At 42.4% G+C, this 26,819-nt stretch overlaps 1 protein-coding gene across 9 annotated transcripts in view; it reads right to left on the bottom strand.

The window, feature by feature from the left end:
- FAM110B (family with sequence similarity 110 member B) overlaps nt 1–26,819 on the bottom strand; it is a 190,778-nt gene that overhangs the window by 48,992 nt on the left and 114,967 nt on the right. The window contains exon 3 of one of the 9 annotated variants that reach the window (XM_082714079.1): nt 14,330–14,373. The exons of the other annotated variants lie outside the window; for them this stretch is intronic. The gene's annotated coding sequence lies outside the window, so the exon portion shown is untranslated. The remainder of the gene's footprint in view (nt 1–14,329; nt 14,374–26,819) is intronic. 9 annotated transcript variants of the gene reach the window in all.

Consider the following 26,819-nt stretch of genomic DNA (forward strand, 5'->3'; position numbering starts at 1 on the left):
TGCTTTTGATTGCTATTTCTAGAAAAGCCACCAGCCATGCACATAGTAGGCTGAAATAAAATACCAAGCACCCAGCAGAAGATCTAGCACATCATTTTATATTGTAAAAACTCAATTAATATGTCAAATGAAAAGCTCCAAAAGTGCAACTGGGAAGAAACTTTACACATTTGAAACTACACTCAAGATGCCTCCTTCTGGGGGCGCCTGGGTGGCTCAGTGGGTTAAGCCTCTGCCTTCAGCTCAGGTCATGATCTCAGGGTCCTGGGATCGAGTCCCGCATCGGGCTCTGCTCAGCAGGGAGCCTGCTTCCTCCTCTCTCTCTCTCTGCCTGCCTCTCTGCCTACTTGTGATCTCTGTCTGTCAAATAAATAAATAAAATCTTTAAAAGAAAAAAAAATTATAAAAAAAAATGCCTCCTTCTGATTGGAGACTCTGGGGCAACAGCCTGCCAATGCACAGAAACTGTTCATTCACAACTTAACGAACACACCAGCACTGAACTCTGCTTAGAACGCTAATGTGGCACAAAGGGAAATTAATACAAGGTAGAATTTTAAAGCACAACCAGTAGGTTCATTTCAAACAAATACTGTGGATCTCATTTGCCAAGGAACACTTAGAATTACTGTTTCTTGAATAGTTGGTATACAGCAGTTGTTAGAACAACTAGTTCTCTGCCTCAAGTGTACCCAGAAGCGATAACTGTAGTTTTTTCATTTTTAAGGGTTAGATGGAATTGTGGGACAAATAATCATTTTCAAAGTACGACAGACACCTCAGTAGATCGACGTCTAGTTTCGCGGCACACAGTTTAATCTCTAGCACTTACCCATCTTAGACCAATCATTTTCCAACTGAGAATGGCACAAGGTAAGGTTTCACCACAATTTGCACTTGAAGTATTATTTTTGGGTCCAGGTGACAAGGAGCTCAGGAATGACTAATAAGTTCATTCAACTTGCCCAGGCCTGTTCCAGCTCTGCATCTGAGCTCACTGGAACTGGAACAGCAGTCAGGAGGCCAAACTGCTGGCTCTGCTAGGCAGTTTGGAGGTGTCTGGAAGCAAGCTGCCGTTAGGAGGGAGGGGGAGATCCTGGTGACAAAGATACATCTTGGGGGGTGAGGGGGGGCACAACCCTCTCCCGCCTGTCCATTCTCAACTGCCACCAGGACCCCTTCTTCCAGGCCACACTCCCTGATGGTATCTCTTGCAGGGACCCTGTCTGACATGTGTTCAATTCAGGATGGGTCTCCGCCTCAGTATAAACAACAAAAAGTTAAAACTATCCCGAAGGCTTTGCTTCCTTCCCCATCTCCATGCTCCTGCTATGCAAAGAAAACAAACACACAGCTGTGCATTTAAGAGGCTCTCTAAGGATTACGGTAATCGCAAGTCCATAGTAAAAGTAATCTGATAAAAACTTGTAAAAACTACAGACACTGCAGGACGGACAAAATGTGTCTTTCATAAGCTCTGAACGCTCCGCCTTCATGATCCACTCACATACAAGGCACCTTTTTTTTTTTTTTTTAACTACTTCCCTTCATGCTTTCACTTTAGAATGATGCTATCTGCCTCTATCTTGATTAATTTTAAGCTTCTCACTCCTGTTTACTAAAGAAAAATGACTCATTCAAAGTGATAAAAGGGAGGAGACTTTTTGAAATCGTTTTTCTCCCCCCCCCCCTCAGTCTCTATCATTTTTTGTTTGGCGAGAAATGGAGTTTTCCATTATTTTTTAACAAGAATTATCTTGCTTGTGCCAAAATGTGGTTGCTGAGGTTTAGTGTTTCATGATCTCTCAAGCTTTTGATTGTAGGCACAATCACTAAGTCTAAGAAGAGAAATAGAGCAGTAACCATTTGTCGAGGTGGGGCGCTACCTTTCCTCTGCCAGACCTCAGGCTAGGTGGGATGGATACCTTATATTTATCAGCCTTGCCTGACAGGTATCATTTGTTCCACTTAGCAGATGGGGAAACTGAGGCTCAGACCGTGTAAGGGACTTGCCTGAAGCTGGCCAGCTTGTCGTCAACCTCAGGTCTGGCTATATTCTCACCCTGTGCCCTTGCACTGCTCTAACAGTCATGGAAACACCCATCCCTGGAAGGAGGGACGAGGGGCTGGTCTGGATGAGAGCCAGAAAGGCAGGGAGGAAAGAACACAGCAGGTGCCCTCCTCACCACCTCCAACCCATCCGATGCCAGGCCTCAGGCTGCTTTCCTAACAAAACCTCCTTCCTGCTGCGGTGGCAGAAACTGTGTCCCCCGCTGTCGGGAGAAACTGCAGAGAGCCACGCTAGGTTGTGCCAGAGGGATGAAACAGTGAGGGGGAATGAGAGGAGGAAGGATGTTCTGAAAACTCGGCAAGATGGCCTTCATAAAATATGAAAAATAGGCCCAATACATCCAGTCTGTGGCTGTGACAGTAAAAACTCGGTCTGGGAAGGTTCTCTGAGGGGATCTCAAAATTTCACTTCACCCTCCTTGGTGGAAAATAATTATGCCAATATCTTCCTAAGGAAATCAGAATGTCTTCTTTTTATTTATTTATTTATTTTTAAATTTTCTATTTTTGATAAACATATAATGTATTTTTATCCCCAGGGGTACAGGTCTGTGAATCACCAGGTTTACACACTTCACAGCACTCACCAAAGCACATACCCTCCCCAATGTCCATAATCCCACCCCCTTCTCCCAACCTTCCTCCCCCCAGCAACCCTCAGTTTGTTTTGTGAGATTAAGAGTCTCTTATGGTTTGTCTCCCACCCAATCCCATCTTGTTTCATTTACAGAATGTCTTCTTAACGCAGGAAAAATAACAAGCTATAGTCATCAGGTGATGAGGTAACAACCAGACTTTGTCTTGACGAAGCTTAAGCCCACCTCTGGGCTTGCCTGTAGAAGGCATGAGTCCCTCAGACCATGGAGACCCACTTGCTATGACAATGACAACGTCCTACAACCTAACTGCCCTCAAGGGAGCAGCCCCCTAAAGAGGCATGGTTAAGCAAGTTCATGTACACAGAAGGTCTAGAAGGTAGGAAGCACCAGCAGCCTCATGGTTCATTCAGAATATGTTTACTGAGCATCTACTGTAGATCAGGCAATGAAGAAAATGAACCGCATTTATGGTGCTCGTATACCTGCTGATAAGTAAGAGGAATAAAGAAAATACATAGTCTGATAAGTACAGCTGCTAACAAGAAAAAGAGAACAAGGAAGTAGCAAGGTGGAAACTAGCTGCCGACTTCAGTAGAAAGAGCTCGGGAAAGTGCTAGGGAGAGAAGGGAAGAGAGATGAGACTGAGTGTTGGTGGCTTATTCCAGGAGCTTTGAGAAGAGGTGATGGCTAGAGGGGAAGTAGGATCAAGAGAGTTCTTTTTTTTTTTTTTTACCTCTTTAAGATGGTAGAAATGACAGCACATGTGTATGCTGACAGAAATGATACAGCAGAAAGAGAAACATGAGCATGAGGTAGGAGAGAGGCTTCACACAAACGTGCTGAGAACAGGGACACAAAACCCAGAACTACAAACATTAACACAGGCGCTGAGTAATGGCTTAGAGGAGTCAGAGGTTGTCTGGGACATCTTGTAACTGGCCTGTGACCCTGGAGAAGACCTTTCTGAATGATGATGGCTCTAAAGGAATGGCAGGGGGGAGAGACGCTGTGGGTCCAGGTGGAGGTTATGGACCCCCCCTCAGAGACCATGGGTGGGCATGGGCAGATGCTGCAAGATGGAACACCAGTGTTGTTGCTGTGGGAACGTTCCTTGACTCCAGTGAGTCAGCAGCTACCTTCTGGCACAGATAACAGACTGCCACAGAGGCAAAACCTACAAGTGACAAGAAGCGACGACTCTCCCTTTACTGCTTCTTCTGCCAAAAGCAGATCCTCTGATCAATTACAATTTTATCTCCTACAAGACAGAGGAAGAACATATCGCTTCCCTGAATTTGAAGGTTACCAATGGGAAATCAGAGACCCCAGGGAGAAACAGCTCAGAATTCACCGCACATATAATATCAATGGCAGGAAGTCAATCACTAGACAAATACCAACTAAAGCCAACCCTGCACCAGCCACCTATGTAGGTGCTGGACATACTGAGGCGAGTGTGGCATTCACAACATTCCAGGGCGCAGACTGCACAGCTCAGAGAAAAGGCAGTGAGATAGGATGGCTGGGTTCTAAGGAAGAACAGCAGGGGGGTAGAGCTAAAGATGGAAAAGTCAGAGTCTAACCCGTAACCATTCCAGTGGTGAGTGGAGGAAAGTCGTCTGAGAGACACCGATGACAGAGGACCAGATGGGCTAAGCAAACAAGGAGGAAAGAGGGGCTCATGGGGCTGCATCCTTCAGGTTCTGGGGTTCCTACCCTGGCTCCACCCTTTACTGCAGCATCTCCCTGGCCTCCTTGTTCCTGACCTGTGCCATGCAGATGGCAGTAGGACCTACGTTAGCACAGGGGGCAATCCGCCTTAGCCACTGTTCTTTTTCAGGACCTGGAGAAACACTGCTATCTGAGGAAGAACAGAGACTGCAGAGGCGATCTGCAGACTGACTGAAGGAAGAATTTTCGAACAGTTAAGAGTATCCTGCACTGGAACTAAGTCCTCTGTAAAGAATGAGCTTTTCTTCCCAGGAAGGATTTGTGCAAGACACAGGCTTACCATCTGTTCAAGAAATTTTAGAGGGGATCCATGCACTGGGTAGGAGGGTGTGGCGGGTGAATGGCAAGTGCTTTTTCAACGAGTCTGTTTCTCTGAAACATTTCCCATTGTGTAGATTTAATCTATGTTCAGAGCAAGACAGGAACAGGAGGGCAGAGAAAACACAAAGATGGAAGACAAAGTCAGCAGAAACATCTGAAGACAAACTGAAAGAATAATCGAATAGACTAGATTAAAAAATATATATTTTTAAAATATTTAAATATATATTTTTAAAAAACCATATATATATATATATTTATATATAAATATATAAATATATATATATATTTATTTATTCCCCCCCCCTTGAGAGGGAGAGAGAGAACTCTCTCAAGCAGACTCCCCACTGACTGCACAGCCTGACTGGAGGCTGGACCTCACAACCGGGATCATGACCTCAGCTAAAATCAAAGGTCAGATTAACATCTTCCTTAGAACCAACGGAGCCACCCAGGTGCCCCAAGAAAGTGGCAAGAATATTTCTGATATTCAGTTTAAGTCTTCCAAGAAACAGTGAAGAAGAAGAAGAAGGTATGGATGAAGAGGCCTGGATGAAAGAGGAAGGAAGAGGGAGATGGACATCTTGTCAACCATGGCCACGGAGACCCAGCAGGGCCTTGTCAGTGGACCACTTTTCTTCCCACACGCTCCAGTGGTTCTGGATCTGTACCATAGTTGGTGTCTCACATGCTTTATGACCCAGAAATTCTAGTACCTTTTACACAGCGTGTTTCCATATATGGACTGTGCAGAATCCTTCAAGCAGTGTACAGGCTCTGAAGATGCCTTCTGCGTTTATGGGCTGACCATGGACATCACACCTAGGAGCCACGTCTTGGGTTAAGAAATGATTACGGGGCAAGACAGGCGCTGATGACACCAGGAGGTCAGAGGTAGCCTCCGATGTGCTCAAGAGCTGGGAGGTTGACCTTGGTGCATAGGCTAATGGTGTTACGTTTGCTTGCAGAGTATCAGATCATTTTTGAGATCATGTCATTCCAGATTCTTTAGAAAATGTTTATCCACAACTGCAATTTAGAAATGGGAGTCGTTAAATCCTGCAGTCAGGACTTTGCACGCCTGCGATGGGAGGCCGCTGGCTCTGAACTGAACACTATCACTAGAAACCACGGGATGCGATGCCTACATCTCCAAAATGAACATTTTGATTCATGTAACTTCCCCCTCCATTAGCGTGGAGGGAATCTAACTCTTCTGTGATATTCTTTTTTCTTTACTGATTTCTAGAGAGAGAGCACTGGATTTTTCTCTTCTGTTTAATAGCTTTAAAGACAGACAGAGGCTTTTAAATGCTCACCTGTTTTATTACTGAGGCTCTCTCGATTTCTCCAATTGTTGTTTCTGGAGCAAAAGGAGGTTAGAGCTTTCTTGTGGATACAAGTATGCCCGGAAAAATATTTCAATAAATGAAGCCAAAATATATATATGTAAAGGCAAAACGACTCCTTTTGTGAAGCTACAACTGACCATTAAATTCAAATTTATCTTAGGGAGAAAGAGGAGAAAAGAAAGTATATACAAAAAGCTATTGTCTGTCTCAGAAGAAAATATCTTAGTAATCCATTTCCAGTTTTTGGACAAAGAACTACTCAATATTCAACTTCTCATTTTTCAATGTCAGCTTTTTCAAATATTCTGATAAATACTATAAAGTGACCTACTTCCCCTGACACCTATGAAAAGTAACGTGTCATTCCAAAATCCATCTCCACTTGCAGGGCAAAAGACAGCACTTCCATAGTCACCCTTCTCTGACAGATGGGAAAGCTCTTTAGCTAAACCTCTTTTCTCCCCCCCAAAAAAATGATCTATTAAATGTTACCTTGCAGCTGGATAATTTAATATAATCCTTGGGTCCAACTCTCTAGCTAGAACTGGAATGTTACGGTATACTGGGAATATTAGAAAATATAGCCTTGCATGGGGGTAATGCCTCCTGGGTGGCTCAGTCAGTTAAACATCTGACTCTTGATTTGGGCTCAGGTCGTGATCTCAGGGTTGGGAGATGGAGCCCAGAGTCGGGCTCTGTGCTGAGCATGGAGCCTGCTTCAGATTCTCTCTCTCCCTCTGCCCCACTCTCCTGCCTTACCTCCGTCCTCTCTCTCTCTCTCTCAAAACAAACAAACAAACAAACAAAACAGCCTTGTAGGAAAGCAGGTAGCAAAAAGGATTATGGTGATTTTTAAGAAGTAGGGTTATCTGAGAAAGATGTTGGTCTGAGTCCCTTAGAATACTGAGGAAGGCAGCAAGACCTCTGACTGCAGGGCAGACTCTGGACTCAAGTTGGTGTATGTTTCAATCCTGCTTCTGTACGATCTGGTCCTGTGACTTTGGCTGAGTAAATTCCCTCCATGCACTTCTGCTTTTCTGTCACAGAGATGACAAGAGCACCTTCTACCCAGTGTGGACATGAGGGTTATGGTGGGCACTCAGGATGGCAGCACGAAGCATGGCACACAGAAGCTACTGCCTTCAAGTTTTACAGGATAAGTGTTATTACTGACTTGAAAATATTTTTTTTTTTAAGATTTATTTATTTGAGAGAGAGAGAAAGGGTGCATGCAGGCATGTGAGTGAGGGAAGAGGGAGAGAAAATCTCGAGTAGACTCCCTGCTGAGCGCAACAATCCCACCACCCTGAGATCATGACCTGGGCCAAACTAAGAGCCGGATGGATAGCCGACTGAGCCACCCAGGCGTCCCTTTAATTTGAAGTATTAAAAAAAGTACTTGGTAGTGTTGGAAAATCATTTCCCTGGTCAAGCCATCATTTTTAAAATGTGGAAATTCTAGATGTCCTTGTTAAAAAAAAAATGCAGGAAAATGGAAACTGTATTTATAAAAAAATCTTTCTGGGATTTTGATGGGCATTAAATCTGCTTAGAAATTTGGGGATAATTGACATCTTTACTAAACTGAATTTTTCAGTTTATTAATATGATATGTCTTTCCTTTTATTTATATCATCCCAGTTTTCTTTGTCAGAGTTTTACAGTTTTCAGAATATAAGGCCTATATGTACTTTGTTAGCTTTACCCTTAAGTATTTTGTTTTTTTAGCCATTTTAGATAATAGTGGATTTTTAATTTTCTATGCACTCGTTATTGCATTCATTTTTAGTATACAGAAATGTAATTAACTTCTGTATGTTGATCTTATACCCTGCAACCTTGCTGAATCTGTTTTTTAGATTTTTAAATTTTAATTTTTGATATTTTCAGAGTAGACAATCATGTCAGACAATATAGAGGACAAAGAAGAAGCAGATAGACGCAAAGTAGTTTAAATGCAACTTTGTGCAAGACGGGAAGAGTACCAAGCAAAACTTTGTATCAGTTACATGCAAACACACATAAGGTTCTTTTAAAACTTACATGGAAAGACAAAGGAACTATAGGATGTAAAACAATATTGAAAAAGAATGTAGTGAGAGGAATCACTCTTCTTATTTTTAGGATTTATCAAATAACAACAGTAATAAAGACTGTGTGATACTGCAGAGGGACAGACATACAGATCAATGGAACGGAACGAGAACCCAAATATAGTGCAAGTATCCCTCACACACAATTACGGTCAGCTGATTTTTTTTTTTTTAAGATTTTTAAATTTATTTGACAAACAGAGATCACAAGTAGGCAGAGAGGCAGGCAGAGAGAGAGGGGGAAGCAGGCCCCCTGCTTAGCAGAAAGCCTGATGTGGGGCTTGATCCCAGGACCGTGGGATCATGACCTGAGACTTTAACCCACTGAGCCACCCAGGTGCCCCCGGTCAGCTGATTTTGACAAAGATTCCACAGTGACTCAATGAAGGAAGGACGGTCTTTTCAACAAATGGTGCTGAAGAAACCGAACATCTATAGGCCAAAATGTGAATCTGGACCCAAACTTCCTATCTTATGCAGAAATTCAGAAAGGATCATAGATTTACTTGGAAGACATTAAAGTTAGAGAATTTTAAGGACATAACAGAGGTTCTATTATGAGAATAGAGAATCTTTGGGATTCTGGGGTTTGGTGAAAGGTTCTTAGATAGAACAACAAAAGTATGATTCAAAAAAGAAAAAAATGGATAAACTGGACTTACCAAAATTAAAAAAATTCTGCTCTGTGAAACCCGGTTACAAGGATTAAAAGATAAGCTACAGACTCAAAATACTTGCAAAATATGTATCTGACAAAGGACTCCTATCTAGAACATACAAATAACTCGAAACTCAACTTTAAAAAAACCCAGACAGTTCAGCTGGAAAATGTGCAAAAGATACAAAGAAGCAGTTCAACAAAGAGGGCATATGAAGGGCAGACAAACAGGTGAAAAAGATGTTCCACATCCCTGACCACTAAGACGCCAGAGTTCTCTCTACACACTTGTTAACAGCCACTAAGATAAAAACATGCTATCATCAAGATCATGCTGGTAAGTCTGCAGAGAAACTGGATCACAGTATGCAATGAGTGGGAATATTACATGGTAGAGACGCTCTGGAGAACAGTTGACAGGTTTTTTTTTTTTGTTTGTTTGTTTTTTTTTTTTTTTTTTAGCTAGGTGTAAACTTACATAGAACCCAGGAATTGTACTCCTGGGCATTTATTCCAGGGAAATGCAAACCAAATCCATATAAGACTTATCCACACTTGTTCACAGTAGCTTAATTTATAATAGTCAAAAACTTGAAAAATGCCCCTTAGTGGGTGAATGGTTAATTAAACTTCAGCATATCCAGAACGTGGAATGCTAGTCAGAAATCACATAGAACTACTGATTCATGCAACAAGCTGGATGGATCTCAAAGGCATTTACATTGAGTGAAAAAAGCCAATATCCAAAAGTCATATACTAAATGATTCCATTTATATGACATTGTCAGTTACGTAACTGCAGAGATGGAGAACACATATATGGTCGTCAGGGGTTAGGGAGGGGTGTGTGTGTGTGTGTGTGTGTGTGTGTGTGTGTATTTAAGGGAGTATGGAAAGGAAGACCTTTGTGAAATAGAACAGTATCTTGATTGTGGTGGTTATGTGAAATTACACACGTGATAAAGTAAAGTATGTATGTCATTACACATACATACTGTCATGATGTCCATTTCTTGGCTTTGATACTGCACTATAATTATATGACACAACCATGAGGGGAGGTAGGGAGGGTGCTGGGAGGGCATTTCTGTTATCTTTGTAAATTTCTTTTAATCTCTAATTTCAGAATAGAAAGTGGGAAAAAAAAAGCCTGCTCAGGATGTGGGGGGAATACCCACTCTGTTCCCCAAATAAATGAACAATTACTATTTTAAAAGGAACACAGATTAAAAAAATAACAGGTTAAACTATAACAGAAATGAACATGTTTATCAGATTAGGAGACATTTTCTATGAAGAAATAAGCTTTAACATTTTCCATATTTCAAATACAGAAAAAACAACCCAAGACTCAAATTTTGGCCTCAAAAACATAAAGATGGGACTGTGTTTTCTAAACTGTTATGAGATTCTAAAATGAAACCTTGTTTTGGAAAAAAAAAGTACCTCTTCCTTTTTACAGTTCAGATTCTGGCATTGAAATATGTTATTAAAATAGTACTGAAAACAATAAGGCATTAACATATGAACTTACTCATGCTTGGGAAGATACCAAGTTGGAAGTATATGAGTTTAGAAGTAAAATAAAATAAAATAATACATTCATAGTGTTCTTTGAAATTGTTTCTCAAAACTATTTTCAAGGAAAAATTACATCTAATTCATATGGAACAATTCTAGATTTTCAATGATTTCCTACTCCTGACTGAAGTGCGTTAAACTTATTTTAACAACAAATTAAAAAGAAAAAAAATAGCATCAAAGAAAAAGGATTTGGGGCAGAACTGACTTCTTGGTCTACAAAACTTAAAAGGAATGAATCATTTTTCTTTTTAAATTCCCCAGTTCCTATAACTGACTTAGAAGAACAGGATTCGGTCATCTCATATGTGACATTTCCTAAGTGTTCCTCATTCATTCTCTATTTTAAATGACCATTCTAACAGAGATGTGTGTTAAAGTCAGAGGCAAAGCTTTAAAAACACGTGCTTTGCAAATTTAAGTTCTGTTAAGAATGGAAAGCTGCTCTAGAATTGGTGACGCAAAACAAAACAAAACAAAACAAAAAAAACCCAACAATTTTCCTACCCTCTGGCATATCTCAAAACGTACCAGGCCAGTTGAGGGTGTCTTCCCCTTCTTGCCTTCGCCTACCTTTACATGCGTCACCGGGGTGCACGCTATTATTTCTGGGACTGAAAGAGCGCAAGCAAAGATCATGAACAAAGTTAGGTGTGTAGCATAATATGGAATTCCAATTTCTACATCTAGCTTGTCTATGAGCTCTGTTTGGCTTTGGGAATGCAACTTTTTTGGTAGATAGTGCAACCCAAGAAGGAATCCATTAGAACTTTTCTGAGCAATGGTCCATTATACTTTGCTATCAAGAAAACTGAGGATTTCACAGTAGATTTTATCATCAGAAGGGACTTAAGAGACCCATCTGGTCCAATTCACTTTATTTCAGGATGACTGAGTATCCTAATTCACCTAGTACTAAAGGTTCTGACAGTATATGGATAGCCTCTAATCTGCAGGTTAGGCTCTAATCAAGCCTATTTATTTAGACCTAGTGGCCAAGAAGATGTTCCTTGGGAACCCTGTCTTCCCTTTAAGAGCTGAATATTTCCATTATTATCTTCTGTATATCGACACTCTTCTTAAATAACAGGGATCCTCTCTCCAGAATAAGATGTGAAAAAAGATAAAAGAGAGATAAAGCAAGGAAGATTAGCAGAGCATATAAAATTAAAGAGACCTTTTTCCTACATGGATATCATAACCTCCTCAAGAATCAGAAGAACACATTTTCTATAAAAATAGAACAAAACTGAATCTCTGTCACAAACACTATTAATTAACTTAGAAATCTGCTTTTATTCTGTCTTCCAAAGCAAGTCTGTATAGCAAGAAATGGTGTGGCGGAGTCTACAATCAGGACAGCTATGGAAACAAGTCTGGCGCAGCTGACAAGTTCTCTCTCAACTGATCTTTAAAAAGCACAAGTCATGTTAATTAAATAATTTATAATTAGTATCAGTGTATAAAATCTTTCCCCTGTCATGTTGATATGTTACAGAATTTAGCATTTTCTGCACAATGGTTTCTAAAGATGGAAGCATCATATGGAGAATATAGCTAGCAACTGCTATAATTTGAATAATGTGAAATATATATATAAAGAAAGTGGAAGAAATCCCAAATGTTACTTTTGGTTCAAGATGGCAGCCTGACTTCTTTTACCTCCTTTCACTCCCCACATCTTGTTAAAATGAGTATAAAGGGGTGCCCGGGTGGCTCAGCGGGTTAAAGCCTCTGCCTTCGGCTCAGGTCATGATCTCAGGGTCCTGGGATTGAGGCCTGCATCGGGCTCTCTGCTCAGCCGCGAGCCTGCTTGCCCCTCTCTCTCTGCCTACTTGTGATCTCTGTCTGTCAAATAAATAAATAAAATTTTAAAAATAAATAAATAAATAAAATGAGTATAAACTAATAAAAATGGCAAAAAGAGCAAGAGACCCAAAGCAGAGGGATGAGTAGAAGCTAACCCAACAGGACAGTGGAAATGGCATCTACGTGTGCTGGAAGATCCCAGTGACAAGTGAATTTTCTTGGCAACATCCCCAAAGAGGCAAGACCCTGGCACACGACAAGCCCATCGGCGGGGGGTGTGTGTGTGGCTAGTAAGCAGGCTAAAAATACAGATCCTGTGAAACTCCAAACACAATACTGGGGGGTCCTTGAGCCCCCCCATGATGGGAAACAGAGGCAAGACCCCACTGCACCTTGGTGAGCCCCCACAGGACTGAGTGACAGCGAAGGTGACAAGTGGTGGGGCGTTTGTCTCACTTCTTCTGCCAAGCTGTCCATGCCAGCAGCCAGATACAGGATGCTTTCTGGGAAGGACTGTTTTTTCCCTTGGAAGAAACTCATCAGCCCAGGTGTGTGTGTGTGTGTGTGTGTGTGTGTGTGCGTGTGTGTGCAAACACGCGTGCACTGGCCAGAGGGAAAGGCACACCTCGGGAAGTTTAGGGGTTCCAATCTGGAGAAAGCTGGATTAGACTGGATTCAATACAGTACATTCTGCCATCGACAGGTCTTACCTTCTTCCCCTGAGATCCTGATCAGGTTCTCAGTAACTCCCTTTTAAGTGGTAATGGGCAGCCAAGCCTCCAACATGAAAGCCAGAGACCCGAATAATCGAACAGAAAAAAGGAACCTGGAGGAAAACAAGGTATTCAAAGGACATCTGAAAAAAATTCAAAAGGCCTAGGAAATTGTCTAGAGAAATAAGTAAAGCTATTGCAGCCCTAATATAAAAACCAAATGCTCCTTAAAAAATAAATAAATAAATAAATAAGAGTTGGAGATTAAATATTTAACTGAAGTAAAGATTCCATAGGAGGATTTGAAGGAAAATCAAGCAACTCTCCCAGAAGGTAGAGCAAAACAAAAACCAACCAAACAAAACAAATAAACAAACAACGAAGTTAGGAAATAGCTATGAAAAAAGTGATAAAAATGAGATGCTCTATCCAGGTCTAGTAATATTACTAAATCTAGTAATAAACATTTTAGGCAAAGAGAATAGAGGTTAAGGCAGGGAGACACTATTTAAGAATTTAATAATTCTTAAAAAAATTAAAAAAAAATTAGTCATGGAGGGACACAGGCATCTGAAGCCAGGAAGAGCAGTTCAAAGAACAAAGAATGAAGAAAAGAATAAAGAAACAATCCACAGTAAGTCACATCACTGTGAAATCTCAGAACTCAGGATAAATAGGAGATCTTTTAAAAAAAGCTTCACGAGATAAACAGAACACATATAGGAACCAGAATGGCACCGCACTTCTTCAGAGCATTCCAGTAAACAGTGGTGCCTTGTCTTCAAAACTGGGGGAAAATGCTCGTTTAACCTACAGTCATATGCCCAGGCCATCCTTCTTCAAGCACAGAGAGAATAAAGACATGTTTTAGGCATGCAGGGATTCAAAAGTACACCTCCCAGGCAAACTTTATTTACGGAGCTCATAGAGGATGTGCTTTGTCAGATGGGAGAATAAACCTAGAAAGGAAAGACACAGGAATCCAAGAAAAGGAAAGATCTCCCAACCCTTTCTCCCCCGAACCCTCTCCCCACACCGGCCCCCTCCGCCAAGGGCCAAGGGAGGCTCTAGCATTGTGTTGAGAAGTCACCGCCATAGCAGCTGTGGGGTAGCTTAGAGAGTAACTGGCCTGGAAATGACCCTGGGAGATAAAGAGCCTCAGGAAGGAGGCGTGTTTGAGTTTCTGTGAAATATTATTCAAAGGCATATGGCAGAAACGTTGGAACATTTGGGAAAAAATGGGCTCTAGGTATATCAGGAAAGAAGGCATTAAGGCAAAAGGAGGCCACATGTAACTCTACGAAACAGGACAGTTTTCTAAAAGAAAGGAGGTAGGCTTCTAGTGCATGTACTATGTGGGATGGGTAGCTATATTATACTGTTTATAATCAAATTAACTTACAAATAAACTATGAGGACTCCAACCTTAATATAGTTGTCTGATGTCTGGCATATTCCCAGGGCAAGTCATGAAAAAAAAGAAACAATGAAAAGTGAGTTTAAATTATTACTGCATCACATCTGCATATAGCCCAGGTTAAATTTTTTACATTTAAGATTTTCAATATGGAGCATTCTCACATGGATGTGTGAAGTCTGGGACCCTGATATTGACTGAAGTCCAAACCACCTTTCCTTAGTTGGCAGAACCCTACCAGACTTCTCAGACCCACATCACAACACACGGAAGGTTTTGCTGCACTGTTATAACATCCGTGAGATGACTGAAGTGGCCGTGCACGCACATGGTCAAAGGACATCACTGATCTTCTGGTTTGCAGGAGCCAAGGTTTGAGGGATGGAAGGAGCAACGGGTAAGGGAGGAGGAGAGAAGCGTGTTTCTCACAGGCCTCCAAAGCAGCTTCCCTCCGAGCATCCCCTAACCTAGTGCTTCTCAGGGAGGGACACTCTGAATCACTAACCCTTGAACTCCACCTCCACGTGGATGCTGTTCCGGCAGGCGAGGGGTGTGTCTGTTGAACAAAGTTCGCAGCGGATTCTGAGTCCAGACACCCCTCCGGGATTTTCAGTCACGGCCCCCTCGTCCCCCAGTCTCATGGCTCGGTTACATCCCTTCTTGTTTCCTCACTGTGGGAGCTTCATGGATCCCAGAGGCATCTTCTTAAAACGCGAGATTGTTTATAACATGGCTTTGGGGCAGATAAATCCAAACCCCAACAGTCTGGGCGAGGTATTCCCTCCCCTTGAGTTCCCGAGCAGCTCGTTCCCTGTGGATTATCTTTATCCACAGCAATGGAGCCGCCGTGCTGGAGATCCAGAAGTCTATAAGCCAGTATTCTAATACAAAAATAAACTGCAGAGAAAAGAAGTTCACCTGTTGAAATACAAGAGGTACTCCCTGAGGTACACTTCCCGGAATGTCTCCTGGTTAGATAATAGTTATCAGTGGGGTTGTTCTCTCATTCCTACATCCCCCATCACTCTTCACTATTAAGCAGTTGTTAGGGCATTCTACACAAGAATAGTTAAATTGGGAAGACCAGAAGGGAAACGCCCAGAAAAAGTGATTTCCCAAAGCAATATCAATAAGAAAGCAATGTGGCATGTACAGGGTGTACAGAATGATAAATATGAGCAAATGCATTTTGTCTACCTTCTTTAAATATGCTCAGGCCATGTGCATTTCCTCAGCCCTCGTTCAATCAGAAATCATATGCCCTTGCGGAAGGTGCCCTTGGAGTCACTGAGTCGCAGACACAAGGCCGGGAGATAGGATGTTTTGCTCACTTGTTCAGTGACCGTAGGAATAGTGACTGAAAGTATGAACTTGGACTTCAGACAGAAGCTGGCTTCACTCTGGGCTCTCCTGCTTACTGGAGGCACGTCCCTGATGCAGATTATGGCTTTCTTGACAGTAAAGGCATGACACATATCACCTATCCTACCAGATGGACACAGTTAAGGGCATAACACGTACAAAGCACTTAGAACCCTGCCAGGCACCGCAAGCACCAAAGGGCAAACTGGTCCCAGCCAGCAGCCATTCTCCTTGCACGGGGCAGCCTGGGAAGAGGTACAGTCAAGAGAATGTCTGAGAAAACAGGTCAGCGGGAGGAATTAAAACCATCAGAGTTGTCGAATACATGCTAAGGCGATTGTTGCAGAAAGACTACAAGGACCCTCAAGAAAAGTAAAATATGTATTTCTCAAAATATATATTTCTCAAAACCTTGCCAATGAGAAGCTGGTTATTTGGAGTATTAGATCTTCTATCCCAAAGAGAAATTTAAAAACCACCATTTCCCCAACCCAGAAGAAGAGAAAACGAAGACAAAAGAGAGCACGCATACAAACTTTCTTCAGAGATGCTACCTGATTTTTACTTGTTCTATCCTGAATTTCAGTTCAGCCATCCTGAGATAGTGGGCATGGAGATGGGCACTCAACAGAGTTTCTTTGGCTACCAGAGGGATACTGTTATCTTCCTCGTTCAGAGGAATCATGAATAATACTAATTCTGAATGTTTAAAGTAATATATAGGAATAACGTCTGCAGGCAATGTTAAAATGAGAATCTAAAAATGAGATTATAAGGCTGGAAGCACAAATATGGTTGAATGGTTTTGTAGCTGTATCATTATTACTATTATTACGTGTTTTAGAGTAGAAAAGGTAAAAAGTTTTCTGCAGTCCATGACAAACTAACACCTGAAATTGTACCTGTAAAAAAGAGGTACTTTGCTAACCATATTTGTAAGGTTCAGAGAGGAATTTTTGGAATGGCATGGAAGGGGTTCACAACAGAAGCAGCTACAGATCCTGTTGTTTTGCAGCTAAAAATCCAAATGTGCTGAGTAAAGCATCCTTCTTCGCTCTGTCTCTAAGGAAGCATCCTACCATGGCCATCCTCTCCCCTCCCCGAGAACCCTCTGCTTAGAAGTCACCATAGGTACGAAGCTTTCCATTAGCCACTTAGCTAAACTTCCCCGCACTGATCTGACACAGCACTCCGACCTGACATTTGGTCTCCATCATGTCCTGCAATAACATGTGACCGGTTTGGGAATAGGAAGCATTTGAAATCTGAAATGCCCTGGAATGTGTGTCTTGTTTCCCTTTTCATGGTCAGTAAGACACCAGAGCTTTCTGGCTCTTGAGATGTGAATGATGCTTGCTTCTTGACTGGAGAAGCAGAGATCGGCGTTTCTGGGACAGTACGTGGTCCTTCATCAAATTTACGAAAAATGATGTCATGGAACAAGGTCAGGAGAGAGAGGAGGAAAGAGAAAAGGAATATATCAAATTAAGACTCTTGAGATTATGGAAATGGCATTATTATCAATATGGAAATTGATGGTAACTAGGTAAACATTTTTTTTTTTTAAATTTAAGGTTAATGACATTTGTTCACATAGGATATATCTTTTCCATATCTAAGGAACTCACTCTAGAATCTTTCGGATACTTTTTTTGGAGGTCAAGAGATTTCACGGGATTGCATAAGTATTTATAGAGATAGATATACTTTTTGATTTACATTTTTTAAAATTATTTTTAAATCTTTCATTTATTTATTTGAGAGAGACAGAGAGAGAATGAGTGGGAAGAGAGTGGGCAGGAGCAAATCCCAAGCTTACTCCATGCTCAGTGTGGAGCCCTATGCCAGGCTTGATCCCACAACCCCGAGATCATGACCTGAGTCAAAATCAAGAGTGCTTAACCAACTTAGCCACCCAGGCGCCCCTTGATTTAAAGTTTTAAAATGTTGTCTCATATTTAATCTCTCTTTTTTTTCCCTAAAGAAACAGGCGACGTAAGTGCCTAGTAAGTCTAACGCAGATTAAATAAGGAAATTGCAAAAATGCCTTTTGGTTACACACTATGTTTATTGGTATACATATTCATGAGGTGTCTCATAAATAGTAGTAATGACTACAGAGATGGCTCCAAGATGGTGCTTACGTGCACCAGGACTGTTCAAGGTGCTCAATGAATATGAACAGATGTCCTCTTATGGCAGTCAGGAGGGGTTCTGCCTATCCTTTACTTTACAACTGAAGAACCTGAGGCCCTAATGTGTTACCATGTCCAATAGTTTGCTCAAGGATGTGCCCACCTGGCCCCAGACAGGAAGACATGGGGGCCAGAATGCAGAGAAGGCAATCTGGCTCCACACCGCATGCCTCTGAGGATCACACTGGGCCAACAAAGCAATGGCGGTGCTGAGAGGCTAAGCCCCACCCCTCCCCCACCAACTCGCCCCCAACCCCAGATATCTGCCATCCCCACTTTGGCAATCATTCTATGGCTCTGGCCTCTGCAGCTTTCCCCCTTTCTAAGTTTTCTCTGGCTCTTTTCCTGAATGTTGGTTCAGGGATCGTCCCACTGGGGAGGAAACTCGAACAAACGCCTCTTTGTTCCCGTATCTGTGTCCAGCTGCCACCAAGAAAGCACTGCCCGGAATCCTATCAGCTCTTCTCATGTAGCTCAGCTTGCCTTCTGCTTTATTAGACTCACAGAAACCACTTCACTTAGGTTCCCTAATTGGTTTACCTGCTATCGATTTTTTTTTTTCCTTGCTTAAGGGATTCTGGATAGGACTAGCACAAAAAAAAAAAAAAAAAATGCTGCGAAATAAACCTGCCACTAAAGAGACTCTTTGCTTTAAGCCATCCCATGGGGTCCTCAGACATGTGCTTTCTGGCCTCCTCACTCAGTTTTCTTTAGGTCTTGAGGGAGCTGCTACACTTACACTCCCAGAGGCAGCCCCCAAATGTTGTGTGCATTGAACTAAGGGGAAGCTTGAAATGGTTTGCAGTTAACAAACCATTCCAGACACTCTACAGGGTCTTATAACCCCCAGCCTCCAGAACCCAGAATTACAAACCTGAAATGGAAGAGATTTTGGACAGGAACAAATAAAGTAATATACCTGTCTTCTCCTTATCTCCTAATAGGCTAAATATTCATTCTTCATCATCTCTGGGTTGACTGTCACGATACATCCAAATGTCAGTGTGTGTAAGGAAGAGGGCTCCCAAGACCTTCAGAATAGGCTTTTATCCTACTGATGGGTTACTGAACATTAAAAGTCTCAAGGCAATTATCTGGTCTGAATTTTAGGGTTGGTGTATTTGCATGTTCAACAGATACGGTAGCTCCTTCCACATTCAGGCAATGTTCTCTATGTCAGACTCACTGACTCTTCAGCCTCACTGAAGAAGGGGCCTCTAAGCAGAGTTTGGAAGGAGGTGAGAGGGTGATCACAGACATGGTGTGGAAGGAGGTGGACCACCTAAGGGGCATGACCTTGCCATGCTGTGGGATTTATAAATACCGCGACCACCTCCACAGGGGCATGGGGGCCACTGTTGTGCTGAGCCAGGATCTGGACCCAGGAGTTAGCTGGGGCTCTTTGGAATAGGTTGTAGGGCCCAGAATGGAAGCAAGGATCAGTAAAGAGACCACTTCAATGATCCCAGGGGTCTGGACCTCAGTAACAGCAGTGTGGTTATGAGAACAGTCATTTTCTGGAAATATATTGAAGGTGGAGCCTAGAGGATAATCTAACATTTATTTACTTACTGTTTGTCTCCATGCTCGTATTAAGTTGCACTGGAGCAGCCTTGGTCTGTTTTGCCCTCTGCATCTCCATAGCCCAGAACAGTGCCTGGCACATAGGAGTCCGTAAATAACTGCTGAATAAGTCAATGAACTTGCCAGAGTTTGAAGCGCCCCCAAGAGGCTAAACTGGGATTCCAATCCAGGGATTTCACACTCCCAAGTTCTAGCTCATAATCACTATGCTATTCTGCTTCTACTAACAGAACTTTTTACCAGGAATTTACAAAAAACTTTTCCCCCCAGTCTAAGTTGTACTCAGAGTAATGAGGATAACTCAACATTTGAATAAGGCACACTCTATCGCTAGCCACCTGTGCACAGTACTGACATCTGGAAGCTAAGGGTCAGAAACAAGGGAAAAGTTCCAAGAAGCTCCTACATACTCTGACATGATCTTAGTACAGCCCTGGTTAGTGTGTGTGTGTGTGTGTGTGTGTGTGTGTGTGTGTGTGTGTGTGATTTACTCTTTGGTAAAGGTACTATATTAATAGCACTCCACAGCTACACAAAAGACATATGAGGGAAATTCCTTTCTGCAGTTCTAAAGAAAATGGAAAACAAGCCCAGGAAGCAGTCTGCAGGAAACTGAATGGGGTGGGGCATCGGGGTGGGCACAGGTAGGTGAGCAGTGGAATATTTTTAAAATATGGTGTTAGTCAAGATGAGTCACAGATTCTAGGGAAAACAGATTTTCCTAGAACTTACAGTTATGCAACTACAAATTAAAACAACAACAAAGTCTGCAAGAGAGGAACAGGTAATCTGAGAGCACTCAGTTCCCCTAGAGGTCTGACGCCAGTGAAGACAATCACTCCTGCTGCCCTTATTCAGAGGACCGCACACGTCCAGTCTGGAGAGGCACCTGGTGGGTTGAGATACTGCCTCTACCTAACTCGCTAAATATCCTTTGGCAAGATACTTGAATTCTCTGTATCTCAAACTCTTCCTCTGTCAGAAGAGATAAAATATTACCCATCTCCTAGAATTATGTCAGGATTAACTCTATTAATAGAGACAAAACATTTTTATTTATTTAAAAAGATTTTATTTATTCATTTGACAGAGAGAGAGAGAGAGAGAGAGAAACAGAGAGAGCACAGGAGGGGAAGAAGAAGCAGATTCCCCACTGAGCTGGGAGCCCGACATGGCACTTGATCCCAGGACCTAGAGATCAAGACCGGAGCTGAAGGCAGATGCTTAAATGTCTGAGCCATCCAGGCGCCCCCACGTGAAAGATTTATAACAGTGTCTGGCTCACATCGATAAGTAGCCCTTACTAAACACTGGTTACTCACCTAGGGGGTTCATCTTTCACATCCGTACCAGAAAAGGCACTTAAAGCACACGCCCGTCTTTGCCAACTCATCCAGGTAACTAAAAAGGGGAATCCCTCTTTGGTGTTTGAGTCCAGAAGGAAGAGCCTGGTGTCCTGTGCCTGGAGTTCAAAAGAGATGGACTTGGGAGTCTCATGATCAAGAATGTCAAGTCATGGGCAGCTGGGTGGCTCAGCTGGTTAAGTGACTGCCTTCAACTCATGCCATGATCCTGGAGTCCCAGGATCAAGTCCCATCATCAGGCTCCCTGCTCAACCGGGAGTCTGCTTCTCCCTCTCACCTTCCACCTCTCATGCTCTCTTCTCTTTCTCATTCTCTCTCTCTCAAACAAATAAATAAAATCTAAAAAAAAAAAAGAATGTCAAGTCATTGAGATCAATGTGAGGCTGGCTGTGACAGTGGAGGCCACAGGGCCCCAGAATGAACACAGGTGGAGAGAATACTGATTGGTATTATTCCTAATTACAGCTTTCAAAGATAGTTCTGAGAATCCATGGAAATATTTAACTGATTACTGTGGCATGAATTTTTAATAATTATGAAATACAATAACAAATAATTATGCTTATAATAATGAATAAATAATTATGAAATACAAATTTGTTTGACCTGAGAAACAGCAATCCTGATTCTAGGAATAATTCTCTCAGACTGATAGAGCCTCTTGGCATGGACAGTGGACAAGTCACGGATGGACCCTTTGAGGACTTCTGATTCCATCTCATATCATAGTGATAATCTGGGAGAGTACAGTCTCCCTCTACAAATATTAGCCTTTGAGTTATTAGTGAGTCTTTCCCTTCTTAAGGGACAAGGCATGATCATTAAAGACCCAGAGGGCAGGCGAGAGCAAACTTACTAAGTTTGCAGATGACATTAATGGTAGGCCAGAATGTGAGTTACTTTAAAACATAGAATACCAAACTAAAGGGACAGGGGGCTGTGAGCGTACATGAGCCTTTTTAAAAAACGATGAAGAAGTCACTTACACTCTCCTCTGCCATTTATCATCTATGCTTACTGAGTTTGAGCCAAGACATGAATCCAAAGCAATTGCGTGCATGGACACCTATGAAATGCCGTTAAAGACCTGCACCCAGGAGACCCCCCTTTATTAATGATTCACCTCCCGTCAGAGATTTGTTTCCTTCTTCTGTAGGAAACTGGAAGATCCCTTAAAACCATAAAGCCCGATATTTCCTAGGGGAATGTTCTTGGGAAGACATAGCCAGAAATGGTTTCCAGGTTTCATGGCAATCAGCACTCATCTAGAACAAGGCTGGATCAGGTCAGGGCTGCAGAACTACGAGGTGGGGCCACAAACTCACCGGGGGGACCCAGCAACCAGGCCCAGCCCTCAGCAGCACCCCCCACAGCAGAGGGGAGTCACAACCAGGGGACTTTCACTGCAGGATGAGCTGGGGGTTGTTACTAGCTCAACAAACAAACACTCAAGGTACAGATTAGGCTCCTCAGACTGTGGAAGTCTAGCTTTTGACAAGGATATATTCAAGATGTTTCAAGCAAAAACAAATGAGAACTTATTTGTAGAAATTACTCTGTAAACTGTCAATAAGAAGATACTGATTTTAAACTGAAACCTATTTTAAACAGTTACGATTTTAAACAGTCCTAGAAACAACTCAAGAGAGATTTGCTTTTTACCAATGGTCTTTGCTTTACATGTCACTGATCCGAACAATGAGATATCTGGATATCCGAGGGTGAATCTGTTTCCTTATTTCAGTTAAGTGAGACACGGACAGTGCCTCGCACACTGTCCAGCATAACTGTGTGCTTGGTAAAGGAGAGGCTGTGGCCTTAATCCCTCACTCCTTCCCACTGTGGGCGAATGAGGGGCCTGCTCACAGTTGGGGAGACCGGGAAATCAGGAGCTATGTCTTTGTACTAACTCAGCGCATGTCTATGTAAGGATCCAAACAGTTTGCTTAAATGAGCATTTGTGATGGACTCCTTTAAAAGTACCTCACACACCTGCATATCTGTTTATTGATCATTCCTGGTTATTACGTAACTACCCAGAAACACTGCCTGGAGAGGTCTGCTCTCTTAGGTTTCTGGTGTTCCTCATGGAACCAGGTTGTTAGTTCTAATGGTCTTATCATTAGATTATTCGTGCAGCCAGAAATTTCCTAACCCCTTCACAATTCCTGCCCCTAAATCTACTGAGTTCAAAACACAGATAATTAATTAAAAAAAAAAAATCGGCATTAAATATAAGCCAGTAAGGCACTGAATGGACAGCAAAGGGGTGAGGGGCATATTTTTGTCCATGACACTGAGACAGCCCTTTACTGAGCACAGCCTAATATTTTAAACTTATGGGTAGATGGGGGTTGGGTCTAGTACAAAATGAACATGTGCATTTAGAACGTTGCTTTATGTTGGCCAAAAGAGACTCACAGAATTGTAAATAAGTACAAAACCTAACATTATTTTCATAAAGATCAATCAATTCACATTATTCAGAAGTCCAATATTTTTTTAAAGTGTAAAATATACAAACTGTTACAATCAAGTAATAGTATTCAATCAAATATGTTTTATACAATTGAGAAATCACGTTATCTTCTGGAAAGTGGTGTTCTAAAATAACACTTTAAAGATTTTGTATTTGGCCTGCCATAATCTGGAATCTAATTTCCTGTGGCATTTTTTATAGATATTTAAAGAGTAATAGTTTATTTGAGGAGTTTTAAAGAGTTCATTTGAGGAATAATCACCATCAGTGTTTTCCCCCCCGCATCACTCAGAGTGTGTTGGACAGTTTTACACATTGTTCAAGTGACACCTTCAAATGCCTAATATGTAATTGACTTTCTGTGGAAATGTTCTCAAAAACTGAAAAAAGGCCCCTCAAAATCTGTGCTTTAATCTGATTTTTCTAACCCCTGTTGGTCTGCATTTGAAATAAAAAAGAAAGTGTAATACTTGGCCAATAACATGGTCAAGTTTTGAAATAATTTTTTTCTAAGAGAATAAGAATCTTTAGTTAGGGGCTCTGATTTAGGGAAAAGAAAAAAAATGACAGGAAAGATAATGCTACCAGGTAAAATATACTCAAAATACCATTACCTTTACTTAAAACAGAATTAACTTTTCATTCCATATATCAGGGTAAATTTTCCAACCATGACTACTTTTTGAGCCATTTCATGAGTCAATGGTTCTCCAAAGAAACACTTAAGTTTTAATCATCTTAACAGTTCCCTTCTTTTTTCTCTACTAATTAAAATGCATAATCATGTCAAAAACGAACTAACATAGATTTCTTTTTCCTTTTTTAAATCATAGCAGTTAGTAGTACTTTCTGGTTAGGACAAATAGACTAGTGAGTCCATTTCCTCCTGTAAATAAGTGGGTATGACAATATAATCACCTGCCTTGTAGGGTTTCTTGAATAAATCATTCTAGGCAGCCCAAATGTGAAGAGTGGATATGAGGTATAGCAAGTTTAATTCCTGCTAGTCCTGCATCACAGTGTTATTTTTTCCTTTTCCTTTTCTTTTCTTTTTTAGATTTATTTATTTATTTATTTGTCAGAGAGAGAGAGAGAGAGAGAGAAAGAGAGAGCACACAAGCAGGGGAAGAGGCAGGTAGAGGCATAGGGAGAGGGAGAAGCAGGCTCCCCCTGAGCAAGGAACCCAATGTGGGACTTGATCCCAGGACCCAGGGATCATGACCTGAGCTGAAAGCAGACGCTTAACTGATTGAGCCACCCAGGCCCCCTCACAGATGACTTCTGTCCAATGAACTCCACAGCTCAGTTTTTCATAGACTTCTGTCCCTGGTGTGGTATAGGTGATAGCAATGGAAGGGAAAGAATCGTCGGAATAAACAAGGATGCACAATGTTCCAAATTTTCTATGTGGCCCTGTCTCCAAGACTCTCACTACAGCCTTTGAGTAAGTAAACTGAGTAATTCCATAGACTGTTCTCTCCAGGTGTGACTCCCGTCCATAATACACTGGTTGCAAAGAAGGGCAGATTAATGACTTGAGGGCACCAGGGTGTTGTTTAGTTGAAGGGTCACGGATCAAAGCAGGTGGGACTACACCAGCTCCAATGGCCACTCTGGCAGTTCTACAACCTTCTGCTTTTCTGATGGTGGCAGCATGCCTGCCGGCCCCTCTGGATTCTTCATCAGCAACCTGGGCACCTCGCCACTGTCCAGGATTGTTGACCTTGTTTCCCTGCCTATCCTTCCACTGTTGGCAGTGGAGGACACATTTGGGCTGGAATAGAAGGGATTCTACACCAGCTTGCCTCCCTAAATTGCCTTTATGTGCCACCTGGCCAGTAACCAGAAAAGGGGTCCACGCAGAATTAGTACTGTGGAGAATGCAATTGTCACTTTCCAGTACGCTTACTACTGTGGCTTTTTGCTCAAGGCAGGAAGTAAGTTTAGCCCTAGACTTGCACCATGGCCAAACAGGTACAGCAGAAAAATAGTCCTGCCAATATTATGCTAATTTTATAAAATTGGATTTTGCTTTTATTTATTAAAAAAATTTTTTTTAAAGATTTTATTAATTTATTTGACAGAAACAGTGAGAGAGGGAACACAAGCGGGGGGGGGGTAGAAGAGGGAAAAACAGGCTCCCCACTGAGCAGGGAGCCCGATGCAGGGCTTGATCCCAAAACCCTGGGATCACAACCTGAGCTGAAGGCAAACGCTTAAGGACTAAGCCACCCAGGCACCTCTGTTTTTTAAATTTAAAAAAAATATATTTTATTTGAGAAAGAGAGAGGGAGAGGGAGAGAGAGGCAGCTAGAGGGAGATGCAGGGTCCCCGCTGAGCAGGGAGCCCGACGTGGGGCTCGATCCCAGGACCGGAGCCGAAGGCAGACACTTAACCACTGAAACACCTAGGTGCCTCTAAAATTGTATTTTACTCTTTAATCTTACTCTGTAGCTTCTTGGGAGTTTGTTCAAACTTTCATCGATTCACTCATTTGGTCCTCCAGTAAAATTTATTTATGGAAAGAAGGCCAAGGCCAAGCATGGTACTGGATGTTTAGGGTGGCAGTAGAAGTGACAAGCAGGTAAGACAAAGGACTATGAAGTCTAGCGGGGAAGATAAACATGAAGCCGGCACATGTGTGATGTGCTGTACAAGAGGACAAGCGTTCGAATCCAAATTCTGCTATTTACTGGCGACTTCCTGACCAAGGCAGCTGTTTCTTCATCCATTAACGTCTGTAAGATGGCTGAAAGTGGTTGATGGGTGGCTCGACGCCTCGCATGTCAGTGCCTCGGTGCATAACAGGCACCCCCAAAACAGGCCTATCATGGTGGTCAAGAATAAGTTCCTTCTGGAAGAAGAAGGACGGAAGGTGAAGAAGTAATGAAACTCTTGAGAAAGGCAGCACAGACTTCTTTAACAGTCTCTGGGGGTCACAGAGTGACAGAGTGGGAGAGGGGAGGGGCTCCTGCCTGAGGAGGGGGAGGAAGGGGAGCTGGAGCGTGCAGGGCTGTAGTGAAGGGGGTTGTCCTCCCGGCCATCAGCAGCGGCAGGCTACGTCAGGAGGCCTGGGCCATGACGCCCAGCTCCCTTGAGGAAGAGACACCTCCGGCCGGGAGGCCAAGCACTGAATTCCAAGTCACCTGTTTTCCTAACAGGTACTAGAAAGCCTCCCATGGGATTCAAGCCAAAGGAGAGGCTTCCTGTTAGGTTTTCGACCAAGTCTGAAGTGAAGGCCTGTCCTTCAGGGGCTCGGGGCAGCCTTCTGTAGGCCTACAATGACTCTGAAGGCCTCCGCTGCACCCATGCTGCCTTAGGTCTGTGCGCTCCTCATTTTCCTATTCCTGAAATTGCCCTTTTGTTCTGGATGGAAGTAAAAAAATAAAATAAAATAAAATAACTAGACTCTGAGAACCAGCAAAGACCTTCAAAATCACCATTTCTGACTCCCCCCTCCCCCCTGCTTTACTATGTCTGTCACCTCCTCA

The sequence above is a fragment of the Mustela nivalis genome (assembly GCF_964662115.1).
Source record: "Mustela nivalis genome assembly, chromosome: 2".
NCBI lineage: Eukaryota > Metazoa > Chordata > Mammalia > Carnivora > Mustelidae > Mustela > Mustela nivalis.